The sequence below is a fragment of the Pongo pygmaeus genome, chromosome 19 (assembly GCF_028885625.2).
Source record: "Pongo pygmaeus isolate AG05252 chromosome 19, NHGRI_mPonPyg2-v2.0_pri, whole genome shotgun sequence".
NCBI lineage: Eukaryota > Metazoa > Chordata > Mammalia > Primates > Hominidae > Pongo > Pongo pygmaeus.
This window is the reverse complement of record NC_072392.2, coordinates 38,551,784-38,569,931: the sequence shown is the minus strand read 5'-3', so window position 1 is coordinate 38,569,931 and position 18,148 is coordinate 38,551,784.

The window sequence follows — 18,148 nt, the reverse complement described above, 5'->3', positions numbered from 1 at the left end:
TCCACTCCATTCCATTGCATCTCATTCCATTCTACTCCATTTCACTCCATTCCATTCCATTTCTTTCCATTCCATTCTATTAAATTCCACTCCATTCCATTACATACATTTCTTTTGGGAGAATCTCTCTCTGTCACCCAGGCTGGTGTGCAGTAGCACAATCTCAGCTCACATTTCTTTTCACCATTCCATTCCATTACATTCCATTTATTCTGTTCCATTCCACTCCACTCCACACGATTCTATTAAACAACGCTCCACTCCACACCACTCCACCCCCCTGCAGTCCATTCTATCACATTAAATTCCCCTCCATTCCACTCCTTTGCACTCCACTCCACTTCGCTCCATTCCACTCCATTCCATTACATTCCATCACACTCCATTCCACTCTATTCCACTGTACAGCACTCCACTCCAATCCAGTCCATTCAATTCCATTCCTCTCCACTCCACTCCACTCCATTCTTTCCTTTGACGGGTTCTTACTCTGTCACCCAGGCTGGATTGCAGGGGCACAATCTCAGCTCCTATTACATATCACCTTTCTGTTCTATTTTATTCCTTTCCATTCCATTCCATTCCATTCCATTCCATTCCATTCCATTCCATTCCATTCTATTCCATTCCACTAAATTCCATTCCATTCCTTTCAACTCCACTCCACTCCATTTCATTTCATATCATTCTATTGTCCTCCATTCCACTCGACTCCACTCCACCACAATCCACTCCATGACATTGCATCCAATTCCATTCCACTCCATAACACTCCTCTCCACTCCACTTCTCTCCACTCCTCTGCACTCCATTCCACTCCATTCCATCCCATTCCATGCCACTCCATTCCACGCCACTCCAATCCACTCTATTCCACGCCACTCCACTCCACTCCTCTCCATTCCATTCCATTCTTTTTCACACCATTGCATTCCATTCCATTCCATTCTTTTGACAGGATCTCACTCTGTCACCCAGGTTGGATTTCAGTGGCACAATCTCAGCTCATATTTCAATTCACCATTCCATTCCTTTCCATTCCAATCCATTCCTTTGCACTCCACTCCACTGTAATCCATTCCATTCCATTCCATTCCATTCAACTCCATTCCACTCCACTCCACTAGTGTCCACTTCACTACATTCCATTCCATTGCATCCCATTCCATTTCACTCCATTCCACTCCACTCCTCTCCATTCCAGTCCACCCCACTCCACTCCATTGCATTCCATTTCACTCCATTACCCTCCACTCCACTCCATTCCTGTCCACTCCGTTCCACTCCATTCCATTCCTTTCCATTTCATACCATTAAATTAAATTCCACTCCATTCCATTCCATTCCTTTCTTTCAACAGGATCTCACTCTGCCACCCAGGCTGGATTGCAGTGGAACAATCTCAGCTCACATTGCATTCCACCATTCTATTCCACATTCCACTCCATTCCATTCCATTCCATTGCATTCCTTTTCACTCCACTCAAATCCACTTCTCTCCATTCCATTCCATTTGATCCCATTCCATTCCACTTCCCTCAACTGCACTCTACTCCACTCCACTCCACTCAATTCCATTCCATTCCATTCCATTCAATTCCGTTCCATTTGACTGCATTCCATTCCATTCCTTTCTTTCGACAGGATCTCACCCTTTCATCAGGCTGGAGTGCAGTGGCAAAATCTGAGCTCACATTTCATTTCACCATTCAAGTCCATTACATTCCATTCCTTCCCATCTCATCCTGTTCTACTCCATTCTGCTCCATTCGAATCTACTCCACTCCACTCCATTCCATTCCATCCCATTGCATTCCATTCCATTCCACTGCAGTCCACTCCATGATGTTCCTTTCCATTACACTCCACTCCATTCAATTACATTCCGTTATTTCGACAGGATTTCACTCTGTCTTCCAGGCTGGAGTGAAGTGACACAAACTCAATTCATTTCATTTCACCATTCCATTCCATTTCATTCCATTTCACCATTCCATTCCATTTCATTCCATTCCTTTCTATTCCACTCTACTCCAATTCACTCCATTCCAGTCCATTGCATTCTATTCTACTCCATTCCACTCCACTCTAATCCACTCCACTCCACTCCATTCCATTCCATTCCATCCCGTTCCATTCCATTCCTCTCCACTCCACTCCACTTCACTTCTCTCCCGTCCACTCCATTCCATTCCATCTGGTTCCATTCCACTCCATATCATCCCATTCCTTTCTTTTGACAGGATCTCACTCTGTCACACAGAATGGACTGCAGTGTCACAATCTTAGCTCACATTTCATTTCACCATTCCATTCCATTCCTTTCCATTCAGTTTCACTCCACTCCACTCTACTCCATTCCATTCCACTCCATTACACTCCTCTGCATTCCACAGACCTCCACTTATTCCATTCCATCCCGTTCCATTTCCCTCCATTCCACTCACCTCCCCTCCACTCTACTCCACTTCACTCCACTCCATTCCATTATTTTCCATCACTTTCTATTCCACTCCATTACACTCCACACCATTCCACTCCACTCCACTCCGTTACATTCCATTACAATCCATTCCATTCCTTTCCTTTCTTTCGACAGGATCTCACTCTATCAACCAGGCTGCAATGCAGTGGCACAATCTCAGCTCATATTTCGTTTCAATATTCCATTCCATTCCATTCTACTCCATTCCATTCCACTCCAATCCACTCTAGTATACTGCACTCCAATCCACTCCACTCTACTGCACTACAACCCATTCCACTCCATTCACTTCCTTTCCATTCCATTCTATTCCACTCCATTCCATTCCATACCTTACTTTCGATAGGGACTCCCTCTGTCACCCAGGCTGGAGTGCAGTGGCACAATTCCAGCTCACATTTCATTTCACCATTCCATTCCATAGCATTCCATTCTATTGCATTCCTATGCATTCCATTGCTTTCCATGCCATTGCATTCCACTCCACCCCACCCCTATCCACTCTCTCCATTCCATTCCATTACTTTCCACTCCTTTCCACTCCACTTCACTCAACTCTAATACACTCCATTCCATTCCATCCCATTACATTCCACTCCATCCCACTCCAATCCACTGCAATCTTCTCCACTCCATTCCATTCCGTTCCATTCTTTCCATTCCACTCTATTCCATTCCATTCCTTTCTTTCGACAGGATATCACTCTGTCACCCAGGCTGTAGTGCAGCCACAGAATCTCAGCTCACATTTCATTTCACCATTCCTTTCTGTTCCATTGCATTCTATTCCATTACGTTACATTACACTCCATTCCCCTCTACTCCACTCTACACCACTCCACTTCTCTCCATTCTGTTCCATCCCATTCCGTTCCATTCAATTCCACTCCACCGCACTCCTCTCCACTCCACTCCATTCAATTCCATCCCACTCCATTGTACTCCATTCCACTCCACTCCACTTCACACCACTGAAAACCATTCTCCTCTATTCCATTCAATTCCAATCCACTCCTTTCCATTCCATTCTTTCCTTTCTACAGGATCTCACTCTGTCACCCATACTGGAGTACAGTGGCACAATCTCAGCTCATATTTCATTTCACTATTCCTTTCCATTCCATTCCATTACATTCCATTCCATTCCACTCCACTCCATTCCTCTCCAATCCACTACACTCCATTTCACTCCATTGCATTCCACTCCATCCCATTCCATTCCACTCTGTTTCACTCCATTCCACTCCAGTCCACCACATTCCATTCGATCCCATTCCATTCAAATCCATTACACCAAAATCCACTCCAATTCACTACAATCCATTCCATTCCATTCCATTCCTTTCCATTCTTTCAACAGGTTCCCACTCTATCACCCAGGTTGGAGTGCAGTGGTACAATCTCAACTCAGATTTCATTTCTCCATTCCATTCCATCCAATTCCACTCCATTACACTACACTCCTTTCCATTCCATTCTTTTCTTTCGACAGGATCTCTCCCTGTCGCCCAGGCTGTAATGCAGTCACACAATCTCAGCTCACTCTTCATTTCACCATTCCCTTCCACTCCATTCCATTCCATTCTACTCAATTCCACTCCAATCCACCTCACTACACTACACTCCACTCCATTCCATCCCGTTCCACTCCAACACATTCCACTCCACTCCACTCCATTCCATTCCATCACATTCTACTCCAAACAATTCCACTCCGCTCCTTCCACTCCTCTCCACTCCACTCCACTGCATTCCACATCATTCCACTCAACTCCACTCCAGTCTACTCCACTCCACTCCATTCCATCCCATTCCATTCCATTTCATTCCACTAAACTCCTCTCCACTCCTCTCTTCTCCATTCCTCTCCACTCCACTAAAATCTACTCCATTCCATTCCCTTCAATTCCTTTCCATTCCAGTCCATTCCACTCTTCTTCAATCCACTCCGTTTCATTCCATCCCGTTCCATTCCACCGCATTCCACTCCACTCCACTCCACTCCGCTCTACTCCACACCATTCCATTCCTGTCCATTCCATTCCATTCCACTCCTTCCAATTCCATTCCGCTTCATACCACTCTACTCCACTCCACTCTATTGCATTAAATTCCATACCATTCCATTCCACTGCATTCCAGTCCACTCCACTCCTCTACAATCCATTCCTTTCCAATCCATTCCATCCCATTCCATTCTACTCCACTCCACTCCATTGCACTCCACTCCACTCTACTACATTCCATTCCATTAAATTCCAGTCCATTCAATCCCATTATTTTATTTCAACAGTATCTCTCTGTGTCACCCAGGCTGGAGTGCAGTGGCACAATCTCAGCTCACATTTCATTTCACCGTTCCATTTCATTGCATTGCCTTCCATTCCATTCCTTTCAATTACATTCCATTTCATTCCATTCCATTCAACTCCAATCGACTCTACTGTACTCTACTCAACTCCACTCCATTCAATTCCATTCCATTCCACTCCATTCCAATTCATTCCTTTCCTTTCTTTCAACATGAACTCACTCTTTCAACTGGGCTGCATTGCAGTGGCACAATCTCAACTCGCATTTCATTTCACCATAACATTCCATTCCATTCCAATCCATTGCATTGCATTCCACTCCACTCCACTCCAATCCACTTCACTCCACTCCATTCCAATCCACTCCACTCCACTCCACTCCATTCCAATCCACTCCACTCCACTCCAATCAACTCCATTCCTTTCCATTCTATTTCACTGCAACTCATTCCACTCGCCTCCACTCCACTCCACTCTACTCCACTCCATTCGATTCCATCCAAATCCATTCCACTCCATTCCAGTCCACTTCATTCCACTCCACTCCCATCCTTTCCATTCCGCTCCATTCCCCTCCACTCCACTCCTCTCCACTCCATTCCACTCCATTCCATTCCATTCCACTCCTCCACTCCACACTGTTCCATTCCATTCCATTCGATTCCACTCCATTCCACTCCACTTCATTCCACTCCAGTCCACTCCACTGTGCTCCACTCCATTGCAATGTGTTCCATTCCATTCCACTCCATTCCTTTCTTTCGAAAGGATTTCATTCTGTCATGCAGGCTGGAGTGCATTGGCACAATCGCAGCTCACATTTCACTTCGCCATTCGATTGCATTCCATTCCATTCCATTCCACTCCACTCCAATCCACTCCACTCCACTCAATTCCACTCCACTCTATTCCACTTCATTCCACTCCATTCCACTCCACTCCACTCCAATCCACTCCATTGCATTCCATTCCATTCCATTCCATTCCATTCCATTCCATTCCTTTCCTTTCTTTCAAAAAGTTCTCCCTCTGACACTTAACCTGGAGTGCAGAGGCACAATCTCAGTTCAAATTACATTTCATCTTTCCATTCCATTCCACTTCCTTCCACTCCACTCCACTCCAGTCAATTCCACTTCACTCCTCCATTCCATCCCATTCCATCCCATTCCATTCCACTCCATTCCTCTCCACTCCAATACACTCCATTCCATTCCATTCCATTCCACTCCATTCCTTTCCACTCAATTCCATTCCACTCCATTCCACTCCACTCCAATCCACTCCAGTCCATTCCATTCTATTCCATTCCACTCCATTCCTTTCGTCTCCCCTCCACTCCACTCCACTCTATTCCATTCCATTCATTCCACACCATTACATTCAATTCCTCTCCACTCCACTTTATTCCCCTCCACTCCACTCCATCCCATTCCATCCCATTCTATTCCACTCCATTCCACTCCACTTCACTCCAATACACTACATTGCATTCCATTCCATCCCACTCTCTTCCCCGCCATTCCACTCCACTTCACTCCACTCCACTAGACTCCACTCCACTATACTCCACTCCACTCCGCTATACTCCACTCCACTCCACTATACTGCATTCCGTTCCATTGCAATCCAGTCTATTCTATTGCATTCCTTTCTTTCTGCAGGATATCACTGTGTCACCAACGCTAGGGTGGAGTGGCACAATCTGAGTTCACATTTCTTTTCAACATTCCATTCCACTCCACTCCACTTCCCTATACTCCACTCCAATCCATTCCATTCCTTTCACTTCCATTCCATTCCATTCCATTCCACTCCATTCCATTCCATAATTTACTTTCAACAGGAACTCTCTCTGTCACCCAGGCTGGAGTGTTGTGGCACAATCTCAGCTCTCATTTCATTTCATCATTGCATTCCATTGTATTCCATACAATTGCATTCCTATGCTTTCCATTGCATTGCATTCCATTGCATTCCACTCCAATGCCATCCAATCCACTCCATTCCATTCCATTTCTTTCCACTCCTTTCCAAATCACTCAACTATACTCCACTCTACTCCACTCCATTCCTTTCCATTCCATACATTCCACTCTACTCTATTCCATTCCATTCCTTTCTTTCAACAGAATATCACTCTACACCCAGGCTGGAGTACAGCAGCACAATCGCAGGTCAAATTTCATTTCACCATTCCATTCTGATCCACTCCATTTCATTACATTACAATACATTACATTATATTACATTACATTATATTACAGTCCACTCTACACCACTCCACTTCATTCCATTCCATTCCACTCCACTGCACTCCTCTCCACTCCACTCCATTACATTCCATCCCATTCCATTCTACTCCTTTCCATTCCACTCCACTAAACTCCACACCACTCCACACCTTTCTCCTCTATTCCATTCAATTCCAATCCACTCCTTTCCATTCCATTCTTTTCTTTTGAAAGGATCTCACTCTGTCACCCAGGCTGGTGGGCAGTTGTACAATCTCAACTCACATTTCATTTCACCATTCCATTCCATTCCATCACTTTCCATTCCATTCCATCCCATTCTATTCCATTCCACTCCACTCCATTCCACTCCTCTCCACTCCATTCCATTCCCCTCCATTCCAGTCCTTTCAGTTACATTCCTTTCTTTCGACAGGATCTCTCTGTGTCACACAGGCTGGAGTGCAGGAGCACTATCTCAGCTCACATGTCATTTCATCATTCCATTCCATTGCATTCCATTCCATTCCACTGCATTCCATTCCATTGCATTCCTCTCCACTCCAGTCTAGTCCACTCCACTCCACTCCATTCCATTACATCCCATTCCATTCCACTCAATTCCACTCCACCCCTCTCCACCCCATTCCATTACATCCCATTCAACTCCGTTCCGCTCCACTCTACTCCAATCCACTTCACTCCATTCCATTCCATTCCGTTCCACTCCAATACATTCCATTCCGTTCCACTCCAATACATTCCATTCCACTCCTTTCTTTTGACAGGATCTCACACTGTCACCCATGTTGGAGTGCAGTGGCACAATCTCAGCTCACATTTCATTTCACCATTCCATTCCATTCCATCCCATTACCTTCCAATCCGTTCCACTCCATTCCAATTCACTCCACTCCACTCCACTCCACTGTATTCCATTCCATCCCATTGCATTCCAATAAACTCTAATCCACTCCTTTCCTCTCCAATCCACTCTACGCGATTCCATTCCATCCTCGTCTATTCCACTCTTTTCCACTCCACTCCTCTCCACTCGACTCCATTCCACTCCATTCCATTCCACACTATTCCATTCCATTGCATTCTATTCCATTCCACTCTATTCCCCTCCATTCCACTCCACTCCGCTCCACTCCACTCGACCCACTCCAGTCCACCCCACTCCACTCCATTCCGTTCCATTCCATTCCATTCTGTTCCACTCCATGCCATTCCACTCCTCTCCTCTCCAGTCCGCTCCATCCCATTTGATCGCATTCCATTCCACCCCATTCCACTGCACTCCCCTCCACTCCACTCCCCTCCACTCCACTCCACTCCACTATATTCCATTCTTTTTCATTCCATTCCACTCCATTGCATTTCATTCCCTTTTTTCGACAGGATATCACTCTGCCACCCAGGCTGCAGTGCAGTGACACAATCTCAGCTCACATTTCATTACACCATTAGATTCCATTGCGTTCAATTCCGTTCCAGTCCACTTCACTCCACTCGAATCCATTTCTTTCCATGCCATTCCCCTCTACTCGATTCCACTCTACTCCCCTACATTCCATTCCATTCCACTCCACTTCACTCCACATCACTCCACTCCATTGCATTCCCCTCCATTCCACACCTTTCCATTCTATCCCATTCCATTCCACTCCACTCCACTCCACTCCAGTACACTCCAGTCCAATCCATTCCACTCTTCTCTTCTCTATTCCATTCCATTCCCTTCAAATCCACTCCATTCCATTCCATTCCTTTCTTTCAACAGGATCCCACTCTGTCACCCAGGCGTGAGTTCAGTGGCCCAATCTCAGCACACATTTCATTTCACCATTAGATTCCGTTCCGTACCCTTCCATTCCATTGCATTCCATGCCACTCCATTCTGCTCAACTCCAGTCCACTCCACTCCATTCCACTGCATTGCATTCCATTCCATGCCATGCCATTCCATACCACTTCCTTCCACTGCACTCCAATCCACTCCACTGCATTCCACTCCATTCCATTCCATTCTATTCCATTCCTTTCTATACCATTCCATTCCATTCCTTTCTTTCGAGAGGATCTCACTCTGTCGCCAAATCTGGAGTGCAGTGGAACAATCTCAGCTCACATTTAACTTCACAATGCCATTACATTTCAATAAATCCCATTCCATTCCATACCATTTTCTCCACTCCACTCCACTCCAGTCCACTCCAATCCATTCCACTCGACTCCACTCCACTCCACTCCAAACCATTCCATTCAATTCCATTCCTCTCAACTCCATTACACTCCACTTCACTCTAATCCACTGTACTCCAATCCATTCCATTCCACTCCATTCCAATCCATTCCACTGCACTCCACTCCGCTCAACTCCATTGCATCCCAATTCATTCCACTCCACTCCACTCCTCTCCACTCCCCTCTGCTCCATTCAATTCCATCCCATTCTATTCCACTCCATTCCACTCCACTCCACTCCATTCCACTCCACTCCACTCCATTCCACTCCATTCCATTCCATTCCATTCCATTGCATTCCACTCCACTCCATTCCATTCCATTCCTTTCCATTCCTCTCCATTGCACTCCTCTCCTCTCCTCTCCAGCCCAATCCATCCCAATCGATACCATACCATTCCACTCTATTGCAATCCACTCCACTCCACTGCAATCCACTCCATTCCATTCCATTCCATCCCATTCCATTCCACTCCATTCCACTCCACTCCATTCCACTCGACTCCACTCCACTCAACTCCAACCCATTCCATTCAATCCCATTCCTCTCAACTTCATTACACTCCACTCCACTCTAATCCACTGTACTCCAATCCATTCCATTCCACTCCATTCCAATCCATTCCACTGCACTCCACTCCGCTCAACTCCATTGCATCCCATTTCATTCCACTCCACTCCACTCCTCTCCACTCCCCTCTGCTCCATTCAATTCCATCCCATTCTATTCCACTCCACTCCACTCCATTCCACTCCACTCCATTCCACTCCACTCCATTCCACTCCATTCCATTCCATTCCTTTCCATTCCATTCCATTCCATTGCATTCCACTCCACTCCATTCCATTCCATTCTTTTCCATTCCTCTCCATTGCACTCCAATCCTCTCCTCTCCAGCCCAATCCATCCCAATCAATTCCATACCATTCCACTCTATTGCAATCCACTCCACTCCACGGCAATCCACTCCATTCCATTCCATTCCATCCCATTCCATTCCACTCCATTCCACTCTACTTCACTCCACTCCACTCCACGCCACGCCATTCCATTCCATTCTTTTCTTTCGACCAGATATCACTCTGTCGCCCAGACTGGAGTACAGGGGCGCTATCTCAACTCACATTTCATTTCTCCATTTCATTCCATTTCATTGTATTCCATTCCATTCCTCTCCTCTCAATTCCACTCCACTTCCCTCCTTTCCATTCTATTCCATTCCACTCTAATCCACTCTTCTCCATTCCACTCCTCTCCACTCAATTCCATTCCATTACATTACATTCCACTCCATTCCACTCCACTCCAGTCCACTTCACTCGGGTCAGCTCCATTCCATTCCAGTCCATCCCAGTCCATTCCACTGCAGTGCACTCTACAACACTCCACTCCACTACACTCTACTCCATTCCATTCCACTCCATTCCATTCCATTCCTTTCTTTCGACAGGATCTCACTCTGTCACTCAGACTGGTTGCAGTGGCAGAATCCCAGCTCCCATTTCATTTCACCGTTCCATTCCATTCCATTCCATTCGACTACATTCCATTCCATTCCACTCCACTCCACTCTACTCCATTCAAATCCACTCCATTCCTCTCCACTCCACTCCACTCCAATCCACTCCGGTCCATTCCATCCAATTCCACTTCGCTCCATTCCACTCCACTCCAGTCCACTCAAATCCATTCCGTTCCGTTCCATCCAATTCCATTCGACTCCACTCCCCTCCACTCCATTCCATTCCATACGATTCCATTACACTCCATTACACTCCACTCCCCTCCATTCAACTGTACCACACTCCACTCCATTCCTTTCCATTCTGTTCCATTCCATTCTATTCCTCTCCACTCCATTCCACTCCACTCCACTCCACTCGACTCCACTCCATCCCATTCCATTCCATTCCATTCTATTCCACTAAAGTCCACTCCAATCCACTTCACTCCATTCCACTCCACCCCACTGCACTCCGTTCCATCCCATTCCATTCCACTCCATTGCATTCCATTCCACTCCACTCCACTCCACTCCATTCCATTCCATTCCATTCCATTCCATTCCACTCCATTCCCTTCCATTCCACTCCATCCTATTCCATTCCTTTCTTTCGACAGGATGTCACTCTGTCACCCAGGCAGAAGTGCAGTGGCACAATCTCAGTTCACATTTCATTTCACCATTCCATTCCGTTCCATTTCATTCCATTCCATAGCATTCCATTCCATTCCATTCCACTCCACTCCACTCCATTCCATTCCATTCCATTACACTGCATTCCGCTCCACTCCACTCCAATAAACTCCACTCCACTCCATTCCATTTCATTCCAATCCATTCCATTCCATCCCATTCCATTCCTTTCCATCCCACTCCATTCCTTTCCATCCCACTCCATTCCTCTCCACTACGCTCCAATCCACTCCACACCATTCAATCCCATTGCTATCCATTACATTCCACGAAATTACACTCCACTCCACTGCACTCCAGTCCACTCCACTCCTCTCCACTCCACTCCATTCCCATCCCTTCTATCCCGTTCCCTTCCAATCCTCACCAATCCACTCCACTCCACACCATTCGATTCCATTCTATTACATCCCATTCTATTCCATTCCACTCCATTTCACTCCACTCCTCTACATTTCACTCCATTCCATTAAGTCCCATTCCATTCCACTCCATTCCACTCCACTCCACTCCTCTCCACTCCAATCCACTGCACTCCATTCCATTCCATTACATCTCATTCCGTTCCACTCCACTCCTCTCCACTCCAATCCACTGCACTCCATTCCATTCCATTACATCCCATTCCATTCCACTCTATTCCACTAAAATCCAATATACTCCACTCCATTCCATTCCATTCCATCTGATCCCATTCCACTCCACTCAACTCCTCTCCACTCCTCCCCACTCCAATCAACTACATTCCATTCCATTTCATTCCATTACCCTCCATTCCACTCCACATCCCTCCACTCCACTCCACTGCACTCTTCTCCACTCCAATCCATTCCATTCAATTCCATCCCACTCCATTCCACTCCACTCCAGTCCAATCCACTCCAATCCACTCCACTCCACTGCACTCCACTGCACTTCATTCCATTCCATTCCTTTCCATTCCATGCCATTCCAATCCAATCCACTCGACTTCACTGCACTCCACTACGTTCCATTCCATTCAATTCCATTCCATCCCATTCCATTCCACTGCATTCCAATGCAATCCTTTCTTTCGCCAGGGTCTCGCTCTCTCACCCAGGCTGGATTGCAGTGGCATAATCACTTCTTACATTTCATTTCACCATTCTATTCTATTCCATTCCATTCCACTCCACTCCTTTCCACTCCACTCCATTCATTTCCCTCCCATTCTGTTCCACTCCATTCCAATCCACTCCACTCAACTCCATTCAGTTGCTTTATACTCTAATCCTTTCACCTCCATTCCACGCCTCTCCACTCCACTCCCTTCCTTCCCATTCCATCCCATTCCATTATACTCCATTCCATTCCACTCCACTCCTCTCCACTCCATTCCATTCCATTATATCCCATTCCATTCCACTTCATTTCACTCCATTCCACTCCACTCCACTCCACTCCACTACATTCCATTCCATTCCATTCCATTCCATTTTATTCCATTCCACTCCAATCCACTCCATCCCATTCCATTCCACTCCAATCCATTCCACTCCTTCGTACTCCCCTCCACTCCACTCCATTCCACTCCATCCCATTCCATTCCACTCCACTCCAATCCACTCCATTCCATTCCATTCCACTCCACTCCAATGCACTCCATTCCATTCCATTCCACTCCACTCCAATCCACTCCATTCCATTCTATTCCATGCCATTCCATTCAACTCCATTCCACTTCATTCCATTCCTCTCCACTCCTCTCCTGTCCTCTCCACTCCACTCCATTTCATTCCTTTCCATCCCTTTCCACACCGCTCCATTCCGTTTCACTCCATTCAAGTCTAATCCTCTCCATTCTGTTCCTTTCCACCCCATTCCATTACATTCCACTCCATTCCACTGCATTCCACTCCATTCCATTCCTTTCCACTCCATTCCACTCCATTCCATTCCACTCCATTCCACTGGATTCCACTCCATTTCATTCCATTCCACTCCATTCCACTGCATTCCTTTCCATTCCTCTAAATTCCTCTCCATTGCATTCCATTCCACTCCATTCATCTCCATTCCACTCCATTCCATTCCATTCCATTCCATTCCATTCCCTTCTTTCGACAGGATGTCATTGTGTCACCCAGGCTGGAGTGCAGTAGCACTATCTCCGCTCACATTTCTTTTCACCATTCCTTTCCATTCCATTCTGTTCCATTCCCTTCCATTCCATTCCTCTCCACTCCACTCTTCTCCATTACACCCAGATAATGTCTAATCCACTCCAATCCATTGCATTCCATCCCATCCAATTCAACTCCTCTGCTCTCCCTTCCACTCCACTCCACTCCACTCCTCTCCATTCCATTCCATTCAATCGTATCCCATTCTTCTTCATTCCACTACTCTATACTCCACTCGACTCCACTCCACTCTTCTCGATTCCATTCCACTCCATTGCAATCCACTCCATTCTCTTCCATTCGTTTCTTTCGACAATATCTCCCTCTGTCACCCAGGCAGGAGTGTAGTGGCAGAATAACAACCGACATTTCGGTTCACCTTTCCATTCAATTGCATTCTACTCTATTCCATTCCACTCCACTGCATTCCATTCCATTCTGTTCTACTCCATTACACTCTACGCCACTCCACCACACTCCACTCCACTACATTACTTTCCATTCCATTCCATTCCACTACATTCCCCTACACTCCCCTCCACTCTATTCCATTCCCTTACATCAAAATCCATTCCACTCCATTCGACTCCTCTCCACTCTACTCCACTGCATTCCGTTCCATTCCCTTCCAGTCCATTCCACTCCACTCCACTCCACTCCACTCCATTCCATTCCATTACTTCCCATTCCATTCCACTCCATTCAACTCCAATCCACACCACTCCAGTCCATTCCATTCCATTACATAACATTACATTACACTCCATTCAGCTCCTCTGCACTCCACTCCACTCTACTCCATGTCACTTCTTTCCATTCCACTCCATCTCATTCCATTCAACTCCATTTCACTGTAATCCACTCCACTCCACTCCATTCCATTCCATTCTACTCCATTCCATTCAATTCCTTTCTTTTGACAGGATCTCACTCTGTCACCCACGCTGGAGTTCAGTGGCAATATCTCAGCTCACGTTTCATTTCAAAATTCCATTGCTTTCCATTCCATTCCATTGCATTCCTTTCCATTCCATTCCTTTCCACTGCATTCTACTCCATTCCACTCCTCTCTACTTCATTCCAGTCCACTCCTCTACAGTCCATTCCACTACATTCCATTCTTTTCCATTCCATTCCACTCCTTTCTACTCCATTCCACTCCACTCCAGTCCACTCCATCCAGTTACCACCCATTGCTTTCCACTCCAGTCCACTCCATCCAGTTACCACCCATTGCTTTCCACTCCATTCCAATCCTCTCCACTCCATTCCTCTCTGTTCCGCTCCATTCCATTCCATTCGACTCCGTTCCATTCCATTTCTTTCTTTAGACAGGATATCAATCTGCACCCTGGCTGGAGTGCAGTGGCACAATCTCAGCTCACATTTCATTTCACCATTTCATTCCGTTCCATTCCATTCCATTGCATTCTAATCCACTCCACTCCACTCCTTTACATTCCTTTACATCCCATTCCATTCCTCTCTATTACACTCCACTCTGCTCCACTGCACTCCACTCCATTCCCTTCTGTCTCATTTCATTCCACTCCATTCCACTCCACTCCACTCCATTCCATTCCACTCCATTCCACTCCACTCCACTCCATTCCATTCCACTCTATTCCAGTCCATTCCATTCCACTTGATGCCATTCCATTCCACTCAATTCCAATCCACTCCACTCCATTCCATTCCACTCTATTCCAGTCCATTCCATTCCACTCAATTCCAATCCACTCTATTTCACTTTACTCCACTCCACTCCTTTCCACCCCAGTACACTCCATTCCACTCCACCACACTCCTCTCCACTCCACACCATTCCATTCCATCCCATCCAATCCCCTTCTACTCCACTCCATTGCACTCCACTCCACTCCACTCTACTCCATTCATTGCTCTCCATTCCATTCAATCCCATTCGTTTCAACTCCATTCCATTCCACTCCACTCCTCTCCTCTAAACTCCATTCCATTCCATTCCATTCCATTGAATGCAATACCATTTCATTCCATTACTTTCTTTTGACAGGATGTCACTCTGTCACGCAGGCTGGGGTGCAGTGGCACAACCTCAGAGTACATTTCATTACATCATTCCATTCCATTTATTTCCATTCCATTCCATTCTATTCCAATGGATTCCATTGCATTCCATTGCATTCCATTCCACTCCATTCCAATCCAATATGGTACACGCCATTCCAATCCACTCCACTACACTACACTCCCCTCCACTCCATTCCATTCCATCCCATTCCATTCCACTCCACTCCACTCCAGTCGATTCCATTCCATCCACTTCTATTCCATTCCATTCCAACCAATTCATTTCCACTGCTCTCCACTCCACTCCTCTCCAATCCACTCCTCTCCACTCCACTCCATTACATTCCATTCCATCCCATTCCTTTGCACCCCATTCCACTCCACTCAACTCCACGCCACTCCACTCCACTCCATTCCACTGCATTCCACTCCATTCCATTCCATTCCACTCCATTCCATTCCATTCCATTCCATTCCACTCCATTCCATTCCACTCCACTCCACTCCATTCCATTCCATTCCACTCCATTCCATTCCATTCCACTCCATTCCACTCCATTCTATTCCATTCCATTCCATTCCATTCCATTACACTCCACTCCATTCCATTCCATTCCATTCCACTCCACTCCATTCCATTCCACTCCATTCCATTCCACTCCACTCCACTCCATTCCATTCCATTCCACTCCATTCCATTCCATTCCACTCCATTCCACTCCATTCTATTCCATTCCATTCCATTCCATTCCATTCCATTACACTCCACTCCATTCCATTCCATTCCATTCCACTCCACTCCATTCCATTCCATTCCATTCCATTCCTTTCCATTCCATTCCCCTCCAATCCATTCCACTCCATTCCACTCCATTTAATTCCATTACACTTCATTCCCTTCTTTCGACAGGATCTCACTCTGTCACCCAGGACGGAGTGCAGTAGCACAATCTCAGCTCACATTTCATTTCACCATTCCTTTCCATTCCATTCTGTTCCATTCTATTCCATTCCAATCCACTCCACTCCACTCCACTCTACTCCATTCCACCGAAATCCACTCTAATCCGCTTCGCTCCATTGCATTCCATCCCATCCAATTCCACTCCACTCCTCCCCTCTCCACTCCACTCCACTCCATTCCATTCCATTCCATTCCATTCCATTCAATCACATTCCATTCCACTTCTTTCCACTCCAATCCACTCCACTCCACTCTTCTCGACTCCATTCCATTCCATTGTTTTCTTTCGACAGGATCTCACTCTGTCACCAAGGGTGGAGTGCAGTGGCACATTAACAGCTTACATTTCATTTCACCATTCCATTCCATTCCATTCCATTCCATTCCACTCCACTCCACTCTACTCAATCCTAATCCATTCCATTCCACTCCATTCCACTCCAATCCACTCCATTCCACTCCACTTCACTCCATTCCATTTCCTTCCATTCCACTCCATTTCACTCCATTCCACTCCACTCAACTCCAATCGATCCCATTCCATTCCATTCCATTTTACTTCATTTCACTGCACTCCACTCGACTCCATTCCATACCATTTCATTACACTGTATGAGACTCCACTCCAATCCACTCCATTCCATTCCATTCCTTTCCATCCACTCCATTCCGTGCTTTCCTTTTTTTTGATATTACTTCACTCTGCCTCTCAGGCAGGAGTGCAGTGGCACAATCTCAACTCACATGTCATTTCACCATTCCATTCCATTCTACCCCACTCCACTTCACTCCACTCCACTCCACTCTACTCCTCTACTTCACACCATCCCATTGCATCCAATTCCATTCCACTGTTTTCCACTCCACTCCACTGCACTCCAGTTCTTTCCACTCCATTCTGTTCTATGCGAGCCCATTCCATTCTACTCCATTACACTCCACTCCAATTGACTCCACTCTTCTCCTTTCCACTCCATTCCATTACCTTCCATTACAATCCACTCCATTCCCTTCCATTCTATTCCATTCCATTCTTTTATTTCTACAGGATCTCATTCTATCACTCAGGCTGGAGTGCCGTGGGACAATCTCACTGCACATTTCATTTCACCGTTCCGTTGCATTCCGTTTCATTCCTTTCCATTCCTTTTCATTCCATTCCATCTCATTCCATTTCAGTCCATTCCACTCCATTCCACTTGACTCCACTCCACTATACTCCACTCCAATCCACTCCACATCGGTACATTCCATACCTTTCCATTCCACTCCACTCCATTTGACTCAATTGGAATTCATTCCATTCCACTCCAATACATTCCATTCCTTTCTTTGGACGGGATTTCAATCTGTCAACCAGGCTGGAGTGCAGTGACACAATTTCAGCTCACATTTCATTTCACCATTCCCATCCATTCCATTCCATTCCATTCCATACCACTCGACTCCATTCCTTTCCACTCCACTCCACTCCATTCCATTCCATTGCATTCCATTCAACTACATCCG